This window comes from Pseudorca crassidens, chromosome 13 (genome assembly GCF_039906515.1).
Source record: "Pseudorca crassidens isolate mPseCra1 chromosome 13, mPseCra1.hap1, whole genome shotgun sequence".
NCBI lineage: Eukaryota > Metazoa > Chordata > Mammalia > Artiodactyla > Delphinidae > Pseudorca > Pseudorca crassidens.
Window position 1 is genome coordinate 84,878,526 of NC_090308.1, and position 18,695 is coordinate 84,897,220.

An 18,695-nucleotide genomic window follows, 5' to 3' on the forward strand; every position below is an offset into this window, starting at 1 on the left:
GTTTTTGAGAGATCTTCAGTAGTAAATTTTTAAGAAGTGAAGACATTACATCATTGGATCATGTGTGGATCCAGGGATCTATGTTTTTTATAACTCAAACACTTAATACTTGAGAGTTCCTGATATGGTTTATTCCAATACAGTTCAACAGCTGTCTCTCATTAGAGTCATCTCACAAGTCAGTGCTAAGAGCTGATGGCATGCAGGTAGTTTCTGTACTTAAACATGGAACAAGGTGCTTACATCTGCAAAAGAAAAAATTGTGTATGTTGCCTTAATACTTTTTAATAACTCTTTAAATAAACTTGCAATTTGATTTTATGGAATCATTTGTTCTTTCAATTTTTATTAATGACCTACAGTGATAAAAGCAATTCATTTTTGCATGGTGAGTGGTATCTTACAAAGCTTATTGATCATAGTCTCTATCAATAGGCAACTCTCTTACATGATAAGTTAGTTGGTACTGTAGACCTAAATGAAGTAAACTGAAGCAAGCTCAAAGAGATCAGTTTACTCGAGAATTGCAGAGGAATTGAAACCTGGGACATGCAAACTGTAGCCGACTGCAAACGAGTCCACTAAGGTTTTGAGGTAGGCTATATATATGGGCAGAGGATGTAAAGAAGGGAAATTTCAGTTAGAGTCTGTTAAAACAAAACAGGGACCTGCTTTGAAAATTCCTCAAGCACAGAAAACCAGGCAGTCACACAAACAAATCTGAATTCAGGTCACTTTGCAAGATCAACCTGACCTAGGTCAATTCTTGCTCACATCTCTAGAAACCATAACCAAAATTTCCAAGGTTGATATGAGGCAACCTCTGGCCACCTCCGCATCACGTAAGAAATTCCAACATTATCAGTTTTCTATAAATCAGGCATTTATGGGAAATCAGTCTCTCGGTCCTTAAGTTTTATTTTCCTGAGGGCACATGCATGAGATTTTCCATTTTGTACCTCCCTGCTTGATTTTAGATTGAAATTATTTCATGGTATAATAAAAATTGGAGACACAAATTCTAGAATATTTTTTAAAATTTTGTTTGCCATGTTTAGTTGTTTCTTTTTCTACTAATTATACAGTTGCTATTTGACAGGGAAAATCTTCTAGCCATTGAGAATATAGACAGACAATGGCAAGAACATTCATATACATTCGAAGAGGTAACTGTAAAAAAATCCACCTTCAAATGTTTACATAGATTTTAAGGCTTTAGTTCTTACCCATGTCCCACTTATATAGTTTGGTCAGGGTTATGAGTTTGGCACATGGAACTTGAGCTAGAAACATCCTTAGCAAACTTGGGTAAAGTGGGTTTAAATTTGATGTCAATTAATCTCTTCTATAGAGATAAAACTTAACAGTCCTGGACAATAAATTATTTAATCCAAAATTATTAGTATGCAAGTGAGTGGAATGCCCTCATGAGGCCTAACACAGTCAATGTGTAAGGATTGAGTTAATGATTACCTAGAGAGGATATTAGTAATTTTTCAGTTACACCTGATTTATATTGTAAAGCATACCACAATTTTCTCTTATTAATTTACAAGTGCATTAAAATAAAGAAACAGAGACAATATGTAAACAGTTATTGTACTTGCAGACAATTATTTCTTACCTTAATATAAGTATGTATTTTAAATTTAGAAATAGGAAATTATATCTATATGCATAAATTTATTATATATGTATACTGAAACTATGAAGACTGAACTTCCAATATGTCATTTTTATAATTTTTATTTTATTTTGATAAACAAAGAATATTTACAATAGTGACAAATTAATTATAATTTGGTGAATACCACAAAATAATTATTTATTGTCCTTTCTTCTAAAAAATGAAGCTGCAATTATTGTGTTGATTGGTAGCCATTCCATGAAGCACAAAGGCAGTCAGCAAAAAAGACATCTTAATTTTATGATTAGAACTGGAAAAATTAATTTTAGCTTTTTATTTGGAGCTAATTTTAGACTTACAGTAAAGTAACAAAAATAGAGCACAGTGTTCCCGTATAATATTCACCCAGGTTCCCCTTTAGCACTTTACATAACAATAGACTAATTGCTAAAATCAGGAAATTAACCATACTGCAATAAGTAAAACTAAACAAAAAAATGTATTCAGATTTTACTGGTTTTTCCACAATTTCCTATTTTTATTCCAAGACTGGGGTCTGGATTTCAGTAAAGCAAAATCAAGAGAAATTCATAGAAAAGATAAGTATAAATAAAAGTAATTATTATTCCAAGTAAAAAAAAATTAGTTAATAAAAAACTACAGCAATCAAGAACAACTATTAGTAGAAATATAACTTTAAAAAAAATGAAACATTTTTTATCTGGGCAGGAAATAATTTGCATATTCCTTGGAAATAATCTAGATTCCAATTTTTTAAAATATTTTTATATTTAAATTTTCTTTGTATTTTTGATACAATACTTTGTAAAAAAATACTTATAAAGCTTGATCTTTATGAATAAATCAATTGACAGTCTAGTTTTTCAAAGTGTAACATTTTGTTATCTCTGATATATACTTTATTATTCATAAGCTTCAAAATCTTAAAACAATTTATGAGTATGTTGTTAAGGATACATAAATATATACATATAAAAATAGATGGAAATGAAACTTTTTATTTTACCTTGAAATAGAATTAACTTTATAAGTATATTTAACTAAATTTTATTTAGAAATTCCTATCTTAATAAACTGATTACTGATTTCCTTAAGAAATTAACCATATCCATAATTTCATGTATATTCATATATTTCATATATTATACATTAAGTAATTTCCATCACTTCTACAAATTTTAAGGTAGCAGAAAAATAAATACTATAAAATTAACCAAAGTTTTTGCACATGCTATTAATCTTACCACAAATGATAATGATAAAAAATAATGTAAATTAAAACTAAATACCACAAATGATAATGATAAAAATAATGTGAATTAAAACTAAATGACCACAGTTTCTATAATTTTTATACTTTAAAATTGTCCAGGGGGGCTTCTGGGAAGATGGCAGAAGAGTAAGATGCGGAGATCACCTTCCTCCCCAAGATAGACCAGAAATACATCTACATGTGGAACAACTCCTACAGAACACTTACTGAACGCTGGCAGAAGACCTCAGACCTCCCAAAAGGCAAGAAACCCCCCACGTGCCTGGGTAGGGCAAAAGAAAAAAGAATAACAGAGACAAAAGGTTAGGGACGGGACCTGCACCAGTTGGAGGGAGCTATGAAAGAGGAAAGGTTTCCATGCACTAGGAAGCCCCTTCACGGGCAGAGACTGCGGGTGGCAGAGGGGGAAAGCTTCGGAGCTGCGGAGGAGAGCACAGCAACAGGGGTACAGGGGGCAAAGCGGAGAGATTCCCGCACATGGTATCAGGGCCGACCAGCACTCACCAGCCTGAGAGGCTTGTCTGCTCCACCGCCAGGGCGGGTGGGGCAGGGAGCTGAGGCTTGGGCTTCGATCAGAGCGCAGGGAGAGGACTGGGGTTGGTGGTGTGAACACAGCCTACAAGGGGTTAGTGCACCACGGATAGCCGGGAGGGAGTCCGGAGAAAAGTCTGGACCTGCCGAAGAGGCAAGAGATTTTTTCTTCCCTCTTTGTTTCCTGGTGTGCGAGGAGAGGGGATTAAGAACGCTGCTTAAAGGAGCTCCAGAGACGGGCACGAGCTGCGGCTAAAAGAGCGGACCCCAGAGACAGGCATGAGACGCTAAGGCTGCTGCTGCCGCCACCAAGAATCCTGTGTGTGAGCACAGGTCACTATCCACACCCCTCTTCCAGGGAGCCTGTGCAGCCCGCCACTGCCAGTGTCCCGGGATCCAGGGACAACTTCCCCGGGAGAACAGCAAGCCTAAGGCTGGTGCAACGTCACGCCGGCCTCTGCCGCTGCAGGTTCGCCCTGCACTCCGTTCCCCTCCCTCACCCCGCCCTGAGTGAGCCGGAGCCCCCGAATCAGTGGCTCCTTTAACCCAGTCCTCTCTGAGCGAAGAACAGACGCCCTCCTCCGGAGACCTACAATCAGAGGCAGGGCCAAATCCAAAGCTGAGCCCCTGGGAGCTGTGAGAACAAAGAAGAAAAAGGGAAATCTCTCGCAGCAGCCACAGAAGCAGCGGATTAAAGCTCCACAATCAACTTGATGTACCATGCATCTGTGGAATACATGAATAGACAATGAATCATCCCAAATTAAGGAGGTGAACTTTGAGAGCAAGATTTATGATTTTTTCCCCTTTTCCTCTTTTTGTGAGTGTGTATGTGTATGCTTCTGTGTGAGATTTTGTCTGTATAGCTTTGCTTCCACCATTTGTAATACGGTTCTATCCATCCGTTTTTTTTTTCTTAATAATTACTTTTTATTTTAATAACTTTATTTTATTTTACTTTATCTTCTTTCTTTCTTTCCTTCCTTCCTTCCCTCTTTTAGACAACAAATCATCCCAAATTGAGGAGGTGGACTTTGAGAGCAAGATTTATGATTTTTCCCCTTTTCCTCTTTTTGCGAGTGTGTATGTGTATGCTTCTGTGTGAGATTTTGTCTGTATAGCTTTGCTTCCACCATTTGCCCTAGGGTTCTATACTTCAGTTTTTTTTTCTCTTAATAAATATATTTTTAATAACTTTATTATATTTTACCTTACTTTATTTTATTTTACTTTATCTTCTTTCCTTCTTTTTTCCTTCCTTCCCTACTTCCTTCCTTCCTTCCTTGCTCCCTCCCTAATTCCCTCCTTCCTTCCTTTCTTTCTTTCTTTCTTTCTTTCTTTCTTTCTTTCTTTCTTTCTTTCTTTCTTTCTTTCCCTCTTTCTTTCATTCTACTTATACTAATTTTTCTTTCTACTTTTGCTCACTTTTATTCTGACCTGTGTGGATGAAATGCTCTTGGAGCAGCAGCCAGGAATCAGTGCTGTGCTTCTGAGGTGGGAGAGCCAACTTCAGGACACTGGTCTACAAGAAACCTCCCAGCTCTATATAATATCAAATGGCGAAAATCTCCCAGAGATCTCCATCTCAACACCAGCACGCAGCTTCACTCAACGACCAACAAGGTACAGTGCTGGACATCCTATGCCAAACAACTAGCAAGACAGGAACACAACCACACCCATTAGCAGAGAGGCTGCCTAAAATCATAATAAGTCCACAGACACCCCAAAACACACCAACAGACGTGGACCTACCCACCAGAAAGACAAGATCCAGCCTCATCCACCAGAACACAGGCACTAGTCCCCTCCACCAGGAAGCCTACACAACTCACTGAACCAACCTTAGCCACTGGGGACAGATATCAAAAACAACTGGAACTAAGAACTTGCAGCCTGCAAAAAGGAGACCCCAAACACAGTAAGATAAACAAAATGAGAAGACATAAAAACACACAGCAGATGAAGGAGCAAGATAAAAACCCACCAGACCTAACAAATGAAGAGGAAATAGGCAGTCTACCTGAAAAAGAATTCAGAATAATGATAGTAAAGATGATCCAAAATCTTGGAAATAGAATAGATAAAATGCAAGAAATACACAAAAAGGACATAGAAGAACTAAAGATGAAACAAACGATGATGAACAACACAACAAATGAAACAAAAAATACTCCAGATGAGATGAAAAGCAGAAAAACTGAGACAGAAGAATGGTTAAATGACCTGGAAGATAAAAATAGCGGAAATAACTACTGCAGAGCAGAATAAAGGAAAAAGAATGAAAAGAACTGAGGACAGTCTCAGAGACTTCTGGGAAAACATTAAATACACCAACATTCGAATTATAGGGGTTCCAGAAGAAGAAGAGAAAACGAAAGGGACTGAGAAAATATTTGAAGAGATTATAGTTGAAATGTTCCCTAATATGGGAAAGGAAATAGTTAATCAAGTCTAGGAAGCACAGAGAGTCCCATACGCATAAATCCAAGGAGAAATACACCAAGACACATATTGATCAAACTGTCAAAAATTAAATACAGAGAAAACATATTAAAAGCAGCAAGGGAAAAACAACAAATAGCACACAAGGGAATCCCTATAAGGTTAACAGCTGATCTTTCAGCAGAAACTCTTCAAGCCAGAAGGGACTGGCATGACATATTTAAAGTGATGAAGGAGAAAAACCTGCAACCAAGATTACTCTACCCAGCAAGGATCTCATACAGATTTGATGGAGCAATTAAAACCTTTACAGACAAGCAAAAGCTGAGAGAGTTGAGCACCACCAAACCAGCTTTACAACAACTGCTAAAGGAACTTCTCTAGGCAATAAACACAAGAGAAGGAAAAGACCTACAATAACGAACCCATGAGAATTAAGAAAATAGGCATAGGAACATACATATCGATAATTACCTTAAATGTTAATGGACTAAATGATCCCACCAAAAGACACAGATTGGCTGAATGGATACAAAAACACGACCCATATACTTGCTGTCTACAAGAGACCCACTTTAAACCTGAGACACATACAGACTGAAAGTAAGGGGATGGAAAAAGATATTCCATGCAAATGGAAATCAAAAGAAAGCTGGAGTAGCAATTCTCATATCAGACAAAATAGACTTTAAAATAAAGACTGTTAGAAGAGACAAAGAAGGACACTACATAATGATCAAGGGATCGATCCAAGAAGAAGATATAAAAATTGTAAATATTTATGCACCCAACATAGGAGCACCTCAATACATAACACAAATACTAACAGCCATAAAAGGGGAAATCGACAATAACACATTCATAGTAGGGGACTTTAACACCCAACTTTCACCAATGGACAGACCATCCAAAATGAAAATAAATAAGGAAACACAAGCTTTAAATGATACATTAAACAAGATGGACTTAATTGATATTTATAGGATATTCCATCCAAAAACAACAGAATACACATTTTTCTCAAGTGCTCATGGAACATTCTCCAGGATAGATCATATCTTGGGTCACAAATCAAGCCTTGGTAAATTTAAGAAAATTGAAATTGTATCAAGTACCTTTTCTGACCAAAACGCTATGAGACTAGATAGCAATTACAGGAAAAGATCTGTAAAAACTACAAACACATGGAGGCTAAACAATACACTATTTAATAACGAAGTGATCACTGAAGAAATCAAAAAGGAAATCAAAATATACCTAGAAACAAATGACAATGGAGACACGACCACCCAAAATCTATGGGATGCAGCAAAAGCAGTTCTAAGAGGGAAGTTTATAGCAATACAATCCTACCTTAAGAAACTGGAAACATCTTAAATAAACAACATAACCTTGGACCTAAAGCAATTAGAGAAAGAAGAACAAAATAAAACCCAAAGTTAGCAGAAGGAAAGGAATCATAAAAATCTGATCAGAAATAAATGAAAAAGAAATGAAGGAAACAATAGCAAAGATCAATAAAACTAAAAGCTGGTTATTTGAGAAGTTAACAAAATTGATAAACCATTAGCCAGACTCATCAAGAAAAAAATGTAGAAGACTCAAATCCATAGAATTAGAAATGAAAAAGGAGAAGTAACAACTGACACTGCAGAAATAAAAAAGATCATGAGAGATTACTACAAGAAACTCTATGCCAATAAAATGGACAACATGGAAGAATAGAACAAATTCTTAGAAATGCACAACTGCCAAGAGTGAATCAGGAAGAAATAGAAAATATGAACAGACCAATCACAAGCACTGAAATTGAAACTGTGATTAAAAATCTTCCAACAAGGCTTCCCTGGTGGCGCAGTAGTTGGGAGTCCGCCTGCCGATGCAGGGAACATGGGTTCTTGCCCGGGTCTGGGCAGATCCCACATGCCACGGAGTGGCTGGGCCCGTGGGCCATGGCCGCTGAGTCTGCACATCCGGAGCCTCTGCTCCACAATGGGAGAGGCCACAACAGTGAGAAACATGTGTACCTCAAAAAAAAAAAAAAACAAACAAAACTTCCAACAAACAAAAACCCAGGACCAAATGGCAAATTCTAGCAAACATTTAGAGAAGAGCTATCACCTATCCTTCTTAAACTCTTCCAAAATATAGCAGAGGGAGGAACACTTCCAAACTCATTCTACGAGGACACCATCACTCTGATACCAAAACCAGACAAAGGTGTCACAAAGAAAGAAAACTACAGGCCCATATCACTGATGAACATAGATGCAAAAATCCTCACCAAAATACTAGCAAACAGAATCCAACAGCACATTAAAAGGATCATACACCATGATCAAGTGGGGTTTATTCCAGGAATGCAAGGATTCTTCAATATACACAAATCAATCAATGTGACACACCATATTAACAAAGTGAAGGAGAAAAACCATATGATCGTCTCAATAGATGCAGAGAAACCTTTCGACAAAATTCAACACCCATTTATAATAAAAACAGTGTAGAAAGTAGGCATAGAGGGAACTTTCCTCAACATAATAAAGACCATATATGAAAAACCAACAGCCAACATCTTCCTCAATGGTGAAAAACTGAAAGCATTTCCACTAAGATCAGGAACAAGACAAGGTTGCCATCTCTCTCCACTCTTATTTGACATAGTTCTGGAAGTTTCAGCCCCAGCAATCAGAGAAGAAAAGGAAATAAAAGGAATCCAAATTGGAAATGAAGAAGTAATGCTGTCACTGTTTGCAGATGACATGATAGTATACATAGAGAATCCTAAAGATGCTACCAGAAAACTACTAGAGCTAATCAATGAATTTGGTAAAGTAGCAGAATAAAAAAAATAATGCACAGAAATCTCTTGCATTCTTATACATTAATGATGAGAAATCTGAAAATGAAATTAAGAAAACACTGCCATTTACCACTGCAACAAAAAGAATAAAATATCTAGGAATAAACCTACCTGAGGTGACAAAAGAACTGTATGTAGAAAATTGTAAGACACTGATGAATGTAATTAAAGATAATACAATAGATTGAGAGATATACCATTTTCTTGGATTGGAAGAATCAACATTGTGAAAATGACTCTATTACCCAAAGCAATCTACAGATTCAATGCAATCCCTATCAAATTACCACTGGTATTTTTCACAGAACTAGAAGAAAAAAAATCACAATTTGTATGGAAACACAAAAGACCCCAAATAGCCAAAGCAATCTTGAGAACGAAAAATGGAGCTGAAGGCATCAGGCTCCCTGACTTCAGACTATACTACAAAGCTACAGCAATGAAGACATTATGGTACTGGCATAAAAACAGAAATATAGATCAATGGAACAGGATAGAAAGCCCAGAGGTAAAGCCACGCACATATGTTCACGGTATCTTTGATACAGTAGGCAAGAATATACAGTGGATAAAAGACAGCCTCTTCAATAAGTGGTGCAGGAAAACTGGACAGGTATATGTAAAAGTATGAAATTAGAACACTCCGTAACATCATATACAAAAATAAACTCAAAATTGGTTAAAGACCTATATGTAAGGCTAGACACTATCAAACTATTAAAGGAAAAAATAGGCAAACACTCTATCCATAAATCACAGCAAGATCCTTTTTGAGCCCACTCCTAGAGAAATGGAAATAAAACCAAAAATAAACAAGTGAGACCTAATGAAACTTAAAAGCTTGTGCACAGCAAAAGAAACCATAAACAGGACCAAAAGACAACCCTCAGAATGGGAGAAAATATTTGCAAATGAAGCAATTGACAAAGGATTAATCTCCAAAATTTACAAGCAGTAATGCAGCTCAATATCAAAAAAACAAACAACCCAATCCAAAAATGGGCTGAAGACCTAAATAGACATTTCTCCAAAAAAGATATACCGATTGCCAACAAACACACGAAAGAACGCTCAACATCATTAATCATTAGAGAAATGCAAATCAAAACTACAATGAGATATCATCTCACACCCGTCAGAATGGCCATCATAAAAAAATCTAGAAACAATAAATGCTGGAGATGGTGTGGAGAAAAGGGAACCCTCTTGCACTTTTGGTCAGAATGTAATTTGATACAGCCACTATGGAGAACAGTATGTAGGATCCTTAAAAATCTACAAATATAACTCCCATATGACCCAGCAATGCTGCTATTGGGCACACACCCTGAGAAATCCATAATTCAGAAAGAGTCATGTAGGGCTTCCATGGTGGCACAGTGGCTGAGAGTCCGCCTACTGATGCAGGGGACATGGTTTTGTGCTCCAGTCCGGGAAGAGCCCACATGCCACGGAGCGGCTAGGCCCATGAGCCATGGCCACTGAGCCTACACGTCTGGAGCCTGTGCTCCACAACGGGAGAGGCCACAACACTGAGAGGCCCACGTACCGCAAAAAAAAAAAAAAGTCATGTACCAAAATGTTCATTGCAGCTTTATTTACAATAGCCAGGACATGGAAGCAACCTAAATGTACATCAACAGATGAATGGTTACAGAAGATGTGGCACATATATATAATGGAATATTACTCAACCATGAAAAGAAACGAAATTGAGTTATTTGTAGTGAGGTGGATGGACCTAGAGTCTGTCATACAGAGTGAAGTAAGTCATAAAGAGAAAAACAAATACCATATGCTAACACATATATCTGGAATCTAAGGGAATAAAATTTTGAAAAAAGGTCATGAAGAACCTATGGGTAAGACTGGAATAAAGACACAGACCTACTAGAGAATGGAGCTGAGGGTATGGGGAGGGGGAAGGGTAAGGTGTGACAAAGTGACAGAGTGGCATGGACATATATACACTACCAAACATAAGGTAGATAGCTAGTGGGAAGCAGCCGCATAGCACAGGGAGGAGATCAGCTACGTGGTTTGTGACCACCTAGAGGGGTGGGATAGGGAGGGTGGGAGGGAGGGAGATGCAAGAGGGAAGAGATATGGGAACATATGTTTATGTATAACTGATTCACTTTGTTATAAAGCAGAAGCTAACACACCATTGTAAAGCAATTATACTCCAGTAAAGATGTTAAAAAAATCTGTTTCCTTGTATTCATGTATATATTTGACAAACAATTTTTAAGTACCTGAAATGGTGTGAACTTCCCCCCTCTTTGCTAGGGGCCAATGATACAACAATGAAAAAGTCTTAATCTTTGCTTTGAAAACACTCACAGGCTAAATCAAGAATCAATCAGAACTGTTAACTGCTTTAACAGTTGCAGAGATATTGTGGAATTATTTTTTTCTATAAAAAAAGTCTATCTTTTTAAAAACTTCTTCAGTGTGTAGTGATTATTTGACAATGTGCCAGAATATATTATGTTTAATAATCTCAATGACATCAGGGACTATTGTATAAAAAAGAATTAAAGAGAGCTTGAGTAATGTAGTGAAGAATTAGTGAAGCAAAGGTCACATCTACAGTAGAAACCCAGTGACAAATTTATTGATATGCTGGTGGATATATAAATAGTTAAATGACCTTAGTGATGTATTTTCATAGTATGGAGGAGATAGTTTGAAGATGACTTCTATCAGAAACAAATCTATGCTAACAAAAACTTTGCTACTTTGTGAATAATCCTATTATATACAGGTCCTGCCTTATAAGCATTTTTTCATAACTTTGATATATAATTCACATTCTAGAAATTTCACCCTTTTAAAGTGTATAGTTCAGTGGTTTTTTGCAACTGTCACCACTCTCTGATTTAGAAAATTCTGTTACCCCCAAAAGAAACCCTGCCAGTATCCTCTAGCAGTGGTGGCTTATATTGTAAGATTTTGTGACTGATTTCTTATACTTAACACACTGTTTTCAAGTTTTATCCAGGTAGTAACATGTAACAGTATGTCATTCCTTTCATGTTGAATAATATTCCATTGTATAGATATACCATATTGTATTTACCCATTCATCAACTGATGGACTTTTGAGTTGTTTGCACTTGTTGGCACACAAGTGCCACAATCTTTTTAATGCATCTTCACCTAGGGGTTTTTCCCTAATGCTTCAAATTTGAAACACTAGATTTCTCTCTCTCTCTCTCTCTCTCTCTCCCTCTCTCTCTCTCTCTCTCTCCCTCTCTCTCTCTCTCTCACACACACACACACACACACAAATGCAAAATTCCTATAAAACAGTCTGTGAGAGGAGGTGCTGCTGTGATATGGTGCTTGTCTGATGCAGTGGGTTCTGTTTTTCCAATATCTATGATTTAAAAGTTATGTGGTCCTTCCAAGCCTGATTTCCTTTTTAAGTGTCATACCACTGTGCATTTTAGATAAGCATGTTTATTTAATTGCATGCACATCTCTACAGGCTGGTACATTATCAAGAAATATGCAGTCTAATCCACACTGAAGAAAAAAATGCTATTTGAAAAATGGAGGTGACTTCCTCTTTCTTATACGCTTTAAATGCCAAATTTGTGAAGTATGTTTTGATGGCTTTTTGGTATAAATTTGGGACCTCAGGAACATACAAAAACACAATTACCTTTTAGTGGCTCTTCCCTTTGTTAGCTCAGGTTAGTCCAAGGAAGCCCGTGCAAAAATGGCAGAAGGAAAGAGTTCTATATGGTCCCAAATTCTTCCAGTTACATTTTAATAAAGTGTGCAAGTCTAATTGCTCAATTAATTTTTGAGTTAAAATGATTATAGAGTTTGTTTTATTCAATCTTTATCCAATAATTAAACTTGCACTATTGTATGTCTAATGATATATTTATTTACTCATTTAATTTTTTTTTTTTTTGCTACATAAATATACACTCACCTGATATAGGTAATAAGATGGCAACACAAATATGGTTCTTGCCTTCACAAAATGTGCATTTATGTGGGGAAAAATTAATTAAGTTAATAAATAAATTGCTGGTTTTGATAAATGCTTTTAAGGAATGGAGAATGACAACATGACCAGGAAATGCACAAGGAGGGAATTTTTAAGCTGATATCGAACGATGAGTAGGAATATCCAGGGGAAAAGAACAGCTGACAGCAGGTCACCTCAGTGGCCTACACCAGGAGGAAATGGGCACATTGATGGTACAGAGAAGTTCAGGGTGGCAGGTAGAAAAGGAGAGTGTGGTCCAGGATGAAGATGTGGAAATGGGAGACCATCACACGGGGAGTCCGAGTTTCCTTCTAAGTGCACTTGAAAGCACTGAATTATTTTAAAGAGGGATAAAAATGACCCAACAACTTTGTAAAAGGCCATTCTTGCTGCTATGTGGTGCACTGTTTAGATGATGGGATGTGTTTCATGGCTCTCAGAGTCTTCCAAGAAGAAGGTAATAATGGTTAGTGGTAGGGAAGATGGAAAGTAATGACTGCCAGCCCTACTTGAATACTCCTGGAAACAGGGCCTCCAAAGTTTTCCTTTCCATTTTGAGGTGGTTGGATTCTTAAAAGGCTTTTCCAGAGAATGCCAGTTGTTTGCTTTATAATAAACACTTTCAAAATCTCAGTGGCAAATCTTTATTTCCTTCTTACTGGTAAGTAGGTCAGCTGTGACTTTGCTGCATTTGGATGGATTTGGCTCAAGACTTTGGGCTGGGACCAGGTATGCTCACTGTGTATCCCAGTCTCTTTGGAGCACTGGCTACTCAAGGAATGTTCTTCTTATTGCAGTTGAAGAAAGTGTCATAGGCAAAGGCAAATGATGCAAATGTGTTTGAACGTCTTCTTGGAACTGGTAACCTGTCCCTTCAAACCACATATTTTCCAAAGCAAGTCAAAAGGACACACACACATCAGTGTATCAAGGAATATACCATCTATTTTAGATGGAAGGGCCGCACGGACACACAGCTAGGGGTATGGATGTATCATTCTAATACAGAGAGAAAGTAAAGAATTGGGAACATTATCCATACCTACCATATCTAAGTGCTCTAACTTTTACCTACTAGTTCCTAAATTTTCCTCTACAGCGACACAAAAAGGTCTATTTCTTTAAGACAATATTTAAACATTTACAGTCAACTATCCATACACAACACCCTACATATTTGAACCATTCCTCCTCTGGTGTAAGAATAATATTAACATAGTTGATGCCCTGGCCCCAATTATCCTTTCAAGTCTTATCTCCTGCAATACCCAAGCTTTTGCCCAGTTCTTCAATCAGACAACAGGTTTGTGACTTCTTAAATACATCATGAACTTTCAACTTGCCATGCATTTATTCTAGCTATTTCTTTTTTCTTTTTTAAAAACATCTTTATGGGTGTATAATTGCTTTACAATGGTGTTACTTTCACCGAGCTGATCTCCCTGTGCTATGTGGTTGCTTCCCACTAGCTATCTATTTTACATTTGGTAGTGAATATATGTCCATGCCATTCTCTCACTTCGTCCCAGCTTACACTTCCACCTTCTCCTGTCCTCAAATCCATTCTCTACGTCTGGGTCTTTACTCCAGTCCTACCCCTAGGTTCTTCACAACCATTTTTTTCCCCTTTTTTATACAGTATTTGTTTTTCTCTTTCTGACTTACTTCACTCTGCATGACAGTCTCTAGGTCCATCCACCTGACTACAAATAACTGAATTTCCTTTCTTTTTATGGCTGAGGAATATTCCATTGTATATGTGTGCCATATCTTCTCTATCCATTCATCTGTCAATGGATATATAGGTTGCTTCCATGTCCTGGCTATTGTAAATAGAGCTGCAATGAACATTGTGGTACATGACTCTTTTTGAATTATGGTTTTCTCAGTGTATATGCTCAGTAGTGGGATTGCTGGGTCTTATGGTAGTTCTATTTTTCCTTTCTAAAGGAAGTCCCATATTGTTCTCCCATAGTGGCTGTATCAATTTACGTTCCCACAAACAGTGCTAGAGGGTTCCCTTTTCTCCAAACCCTCTCCAACATTTATTGCTTGTAGATATTTTGATGATGGCCATTCTAACCAGTGTGAGGTGATAACTCATTGTAGTTTTGATTTGCATTTCTCTAATGATTAATGATGTTCAGAATCCTTCCAGATATATGTCCAGAATCCTTCCAATCCTTCCAGATTGTTTGCAATCTCTATATCTTCTTTGGAGAAATGTCTATTTAGATCTTCTGTGCATTTGGGGATTGGGTTTGTTTTTTGTTGTTTTTTGATATTGAGCTGCATGAGCTATCTGTATATTTTGGAGATTAATCTTTTGTCAGTTTCTTCATTTGAAAATATTTTCTCCCATTCTAAAGGTTGTCTTTTTTGTCTTGTTTATGGTTTCCTTTGCTGTGCAAAAGCTTTTAAGTTTCATTAGGTCCCATTTGTTTATTTTTGTTGTTATTTCCATTTCTCTAGGAGGTGGGTCAAAAAGGATGTTGCTGTGATGTATGTCATAGAGTGTTCTGCCTATGCTTTCCTCTAAGAGTTTGATAGTGTCTGGCCTTACATTTAGGTCTTTAATCCATTTTGAGTTTATTATTGTATACAGTGTTAGGGAGTGTTTTAATTTCATTCTTTTACATGGACCTGTCCAGTTTTCCCAGCACCACTTATTGAAGAGGTTGTCTTTTCTCCATTGAATATACTTGACTCCTTTATCAAAGATAAGGTGACCATATATGTGTAGGTTTATCTCTGGGCTTTCTATCCTGTTCAATTGATCTACATTTCTGTTTTTGTGCTAGTACAATACTGTCTTGATTACTGTAGGTCTGTAGTATAATCTGAAGTCCAGGAGCCTGATTCCTCCAGCTCTGTTTTTCTTTCTCAAGATTGCTTTGGCTATTTGGGGTCATTTCTGTTTCCACAGAAACTGTGAAATTTTTTGTTCTAGTTTTGTGAAAAATGACAGTAGTAATTTGATAGGGATTGCATTGAATCTGTAGATTACTTTGGCAGTATAGTCATTTTCACAAGGTTTATTCTTCCAATCCAAGTACTTGGTATATCTCACCATCTGTTTGTATCATTTTTAATTTTTTTCAACAGTGTCTTATAGTTTTCTGCATACCTTTTCAGGTAGGTTTATTCTCAGGTATTTTATTTTTTTTGTTGCAATGGTAAATGTGAGTGTTACCTTATTTTCTTCTTCAGATTTTTCATCATTAGTGTATAGGAATGCAAGAGATTTCTGTCCATTAATTTTTTTATCCTGCTACTTTACCAAATTCATTGATTACCTCTAGTAGTTTTCTGGTAGCATCTTTAGGATTCTCTATGTATAGTATCATGTCATCTGCAAACAGTGACAGCTTTACTACTTCTTTTCTGATTTGGATTCTTTTTATTTATTTTTCTTCTCTGATTGCTATGGCTAAAACTTCCAAAATTATGTTGAATAATACTGGTGACAGTGGGCAACCTTGTCTTGTTCCTGATCTTAGTGGAAATGGTTTCAGTTTTTCACCATTGAGAATGATGTTGGCTGTGGGTGTGTCATATATGGCTTTTATTATGTTGAGGTAAGTTCCCTCTATGCCTGCTTTCTGGAGAGTTTTTATCATAAATCAGTTTTGAATTTTCTTGAAAGCTTTTTCTGCATCTATTGAGATGAACATATGTTTGTTATCCTTCAATTTGTTAATATGGTGTATCACTTTGATTGATTTGCATATATTGAAGAATTCTTGCATTCCTGGGAGAAACCCCACTTTATCATGGTGTATGATCCTTTTGGATTCTGTTGGATTCTGTTTGTTAGTATTTTGCTGAGGATTTTTGCATCTATCATCATTAGTGACATTGGCCTGTAGTTTTCTTTCTTTGTGACATCTTTGTCTGGTTTTTGTATCAGGGTAACGTTGGCCTTGTAGAAGAGGTTGGGAGGATTCCTCCCTCCTCTTTGTTTTGGAAGAGTTTGAGAAATATAGGTGTTAGCTCTTCTCTAAATCTTTGATAGAATATGCATGAGAATCAACCTGGTCCTGGGCTTTTGTTTGTTGGAAGGGTTTTAATCACGGTTTCAATTTCAGTGCTTGTGATTGGTTTGGTTATACTTTCTATTTCTTCCTGGTTCAGTCTCTGGAGGTTGTGCTTTTTTAAGTATTTTTCCATTTCTTCCCAGTTGTCTATTTTATTGGCATATAATTGATTGTAGTAATCTCTCATGATCCTTTGTATTTCCGCAGTGTCAGTTGTTACTTCTCCTTTTTCATTTCTAATTCTATTGATTTGGGTCATCTCCCTTTTTTTCTTGATGAGTATGGCTAGTGGTTTATCAATGTTGTTTATCTTCTGAAAAAAACAGATTTTAGTTTTATTGATCTTTGCTATTGTTTCCTTCATTTCTTTTTCACTTATTTTTGATCTGATTTTTATGATTTCTTTCCTTCTGATAACTTTGGGATTTTTTGTTCTTCTCTCTCTAATTGTTTTAGGTGTAAGGTTAGGTTGTTTATTTGAGGTGTTTCTTGTTTATTGAGGTAGGGTTGTGTTGCTATAACTTCCCTCTTAGAACTGCTTTTGCTGCATCCCATAGGTCTTGAGTCACCATGCTTTCATTGTCATTTGTTTCTAAGTATTCTTTGATTTCCTCTTTGATTTCTTCAGTGATCTCTTGATTATTTAGTAGTGTATTGTTTAGCCTCTATCTGTTTGTATTTTTTACCATTTGTTTCCTGTAATTGATATCTAGTCTCATAGCATTGTGGTCAGAAAAAGATACTTGATATGATTTCAGTTTTCTTAAATTTACCAAGGCTTGATTTCTTACCCAAGATATGACCTATCCTGGAGAATGTTCCATGAACACTTGAGAAATGTATTCTGTTAATTTTGGATAAAATGTCCTCTAAATATCAATTAGGTGCATCTTGCTTAATGTTTCCTTTAAAGCTTGTATTTCCTTATTTATTTTCATTTTGGATGATCTGTTCATTGGTGAAAGAGGGGTGTTAATATCCCCTACTATTATTGTGTTATTGTTGATTTCCCCTTTTAAGGCTTTAGCATTTGCCTTATGTACTGAGGTGCTCCTATGTTGGGTGCATAAATATTTACAATTGCTATATCTTCTTCTAGATTGATCCCTTGATCATTATGTAGTGTTCTTTTTTGTCTCTTGTAATAGTGTTTATTTTATAGTCTATTTTTTTCTGATATGAGAATTGCTACTCCAGCTTTCTTTTGATTTCCACGGAATATCTTTTTCCATCCCCTCACTTTCAGTCTGTACGTGTCCCTAGGTCTGAAATGGTCTCTTGTAGACAACATATATACGGGTCTTGTTTTTGTACCCATTCAGCCAGACTATGTCTTTTGGTGGGAGCATTTAATCCATTTACATTTAAGGTAGTTATTGATATGTGTGTTCCTATTACCACTTTCTTAATTGCTTTGGGTTTGTTATGGTAGGTCTTTTCCTTCTCTTGTGTTTCCTGCCTAGAGAAGTTTCTTTATTATTTGTTGTATGTCTTGTTTGGTGGTGCTGAATTCTCTTAGCTTTTGCTTTTCTGTAAAGTTTTAAATTTCTACATCAAATCTGAATGTTCCCGTTGCTTTTTGTGTCTGTTCCAGGGGATAAGGTTGGTTCAGTGGGTTTTGTAGGCTTCCTGGTGGAGGGGAGTTGTGCCTGTGTTCTGGTGGATGAGGCTGGATCTTGTCTTTCTGTTGGGCAGGACCATGCCCAGTGGTGTATTTAGGGGTGTCTGTGAACTTAGTATGATTTTAGGTGGTCTCTGTTAATGGGTAGGGTTGTGTTCCTGTCTTGCGTGTTGTTTGACTTAGGGTGTCCAGTGCTCTATCTTTCTGATTGTTGAGTGAAGCTGTTTCTTAGCATTGAAATGGAGACCTCTGAGAGAGGTTTCTGAGA